We start from the raw sequence: 3,132 nt of genomic DNA, 5'->3' as shown, positions 1-3,132 counted from the left end.
CAGTCATCGGAGGTACGTTTATAGCTTTAGATGACTATGTTAGAAAAGATGGAAGGTATAACATAAATTTCTTCTATTTGTACCTAAAGAGGTAGAAAACAATTAAATTCCAAATATAAAGGAGTGAGGCAATATTACAAATACGAGTGGAAGTCAATGAAATGTAAAAAGATAACCAGAAAACGATGAGAAAGTTCAACAAAGCCAGAAGTTATTTCTTTAAAAATATAAATGAAATTGGGAAACCTCTAGCAAGATTCACAAAGGGAAAAAGAGGACACAGCGTTTATGATGAAGCTCTCTGTACAAATTACAAAGAGAAGATATCATTAGAGATCCCACAAATGAAAATGGTAAGAGTGGGTATATAGCAGTAACTTAGTGGATATACAACAGCAACTAAGTTGCTTATTAATGTAAATAAATTAAGCAACGTAGAGAAAATTGATAAAAAGAAACACTAAAAAGAAATTGCAAATCTAAGTAGCCACATGTCCATTGAATATGCTAAATTATTAATTAAAAATCTTACCACAGAGAAAACTTCAAACCCAGAAGGTTTTACTGCACGGGTATCCAATCTTTTGGCTTCCCTGGGTCCCACTGGAAGAACAATCGTTTTGGGCTACACGTAAAATATACTAACACTAGCAACAGCTGATGAGTTTTTTTAAATCACCGAAGTATCTCATAATGTTTTAAGAAAGCTTACAAATTTGTGTTAGGCCACATTTAAAGCCATCCTGGGCCACATGTGGCCCACAGGCCATGAGTTAAACAAGCTTGTTTTACTGATTGTATTTCTATCAGACATTTAAGGGAGAAATAATTTCAAGCACAGACAACTCTTTTAGAACGCAGAGGAAGAGGAAACATATCTAACTTATTTTGTGAGGCCATTAGATAAAACCTTGATAAAAAAAAAAACCAAAAAATTAAACTCCAGTGTCTCTCATGATTATAGACAAAAAATCCCCTAAAAAAACTAGATACCGAATTCAGTAATACATGTAGAGAACAATAGGTCCCATGATCAAGCTGGGTGCTCAGTAATATATGTACAGAACAATAGGTCCCATGATCAAGCTGGGTGCCCTTTATAAAGATGAAAGATCTGTTTAATGCACACGATTAATCAATGTAATCTACCACGTTAATAGACTGAGGACAGAAACAAGTCATATAATCATATTAACAAAGTTAATCAATAGAATCTGCCACGTTAATAGATTGAGAAGGGAAACAAGTCATATAATCATATTAATCAACGTAGAAAAATAGCACTTACCAAAATACAAAAGCATTTATGATAACACTGTACACGTGAGGAATTAAAAGAGCCTCTTCCTTTAATTCCTGATCAAGGCACTAACTGAACGATCAACAGCAAATTTCACGTGTAACAGTGAGAAATTAAGTGCTTTCCACCTAAGTTCGAGGACAACACATGGAGTTCCACACTCGTTGCCCTTATTCAACATGAATACGGAAACTCTAGCCAGGACAGCAAAACAATAAAATAATTCAGATTGGAAAGAGATCAAACTGGATTTATTCACAGAGCCCAGAATTGTGTAGCATAAATGCTAATGAATATCTAAGAAGATTATTAGAACTAATAGGTAGATTTGACAATGTTGCAGAATTCGGTATTAAGAAATTAAATTCCAGCCGGGTGTGGTGGCTCATGCCTGTAATCCTAGCACTTTGGGAGGCCAAGGCGGACGGATCAAAACGTCAGGAGATCAAGACCATCCTGGCCAATATGGTGAAATTCCGTCTCTACTGAAAATACAAAAATTAGCTGGGTGTGGTAGCGCATGCCTATAATCACAGCTGCTCAGCAGGCTGAGGCAGGAGAATCGCTCGAATCTGAGAGGCAGAGATTGCAGTGAGCTGAGATCGTGCCACTGCATTCCAGCTTGGCAACAGAGCAGAAACTCTGTCTCAAAAAAAAAAAAAGAAAAAGAAAAGAAATTAAATTCCTATATACTTGAAATGAACAATTAGAAAATAAAATGGAAAAATCAGTATCATTTATAATAGCATCAAAAATGTCAACTCTGTAGTAACAAAAATTATATAGGACTCTATACTGGGAACTGTAAAATGCTGATGAGAACAATTAAAGGAAATTTAAATTAAGGTGATATACACCATGTTCGTGTGTTGAAAGATTCATTATTATGATGTCAGGTTTTCCAAAACTGATTTATTTCAATGCAATTCCAATAAAAATTTTTGCAGATTGCTTTTCTCTAAAAGTCAACAAGATTATTTAACTTTATTTGGAAAGACAAAGGACAAAAATCGTAATTAACATATGGATATCCAGATTCAAATAGAAAAACGAAATTAAAGAGCATAATCTGTATACATTCAAGAAAACACCAAGGTACAGTAATTACGACAATGTGGGATTAAAAAAGTGATTTAAAAATATAACAATGTAGCAATGTAGGAAATCCAAAAATTGACCAACACTTATCAAATCAAATAATTTTCAACAAGGGTGCCAAAGAAACTCAATGGAAAAAAGAAAATGTCTTCAACAAATGGTTCTGGAACAACTGAATATGTAGAAGCAAAAAAAAAAAAAAAAAAAAAAAAAAAAAAAGAAAGTATATTTTTATCTTGCACTATGCACAATATAAAGCGAAAACATTCAATCTTCCAGTAGAAATTAGAAGAACAGAATAGTCTATTTTCAAATTTAGGACAGGCAAAGATTTCCTGCAGAATTAAAATAAAAGGGTTGAATCTTAAAATAATGATAAATTAAAATTTATCATAATTAAAAACTTCTGCTCATCAAAAAAAAATCTTGATAAAGTCATAAAGTGGTGGATGCATTAACAATACTGTACTTCAAAAATACTTATATAAAGGACTCCTGCAGTTCAATTAAAATAAATAAAAATACACATAAGGCTTGAACAGGAACAAACAAAAGAAAATATAAAAATAGCAAATGAAAATGTGATGAATACCTTTAGGTCTCGGGAAAATGCCAGTTGAAACCATCATAAAATGTGACTGTATATCCACTAGAAAGAATGAAATTTTTATAATTTGACAACAATAAACGTTCAAGAGGCTGTAGAACAACTAGAACTCTTATTTGTTTAGAAT

Source organism: Rhinopithecus bieti, unplaced genomic scaffold, assembly GCF_001698545.2.
Source record: "Rhinopithecus bieti isolate Rb0 unplaced genomic scaffold, ASM169854v2 scaffold_39386, whole genome shotgun sequence".
Taxonomy (NCBI): Eukaryota; Metazoa; Chordata; class Mammalia; order Primates; family Cercopithecidae; genus Rhinopithecus; species Rhinopithecus bieti.
The sequence above is the reverse complement of the archived record's forward strand: the minus strand, read 5'-3'. Positions refer to the sequence as shown.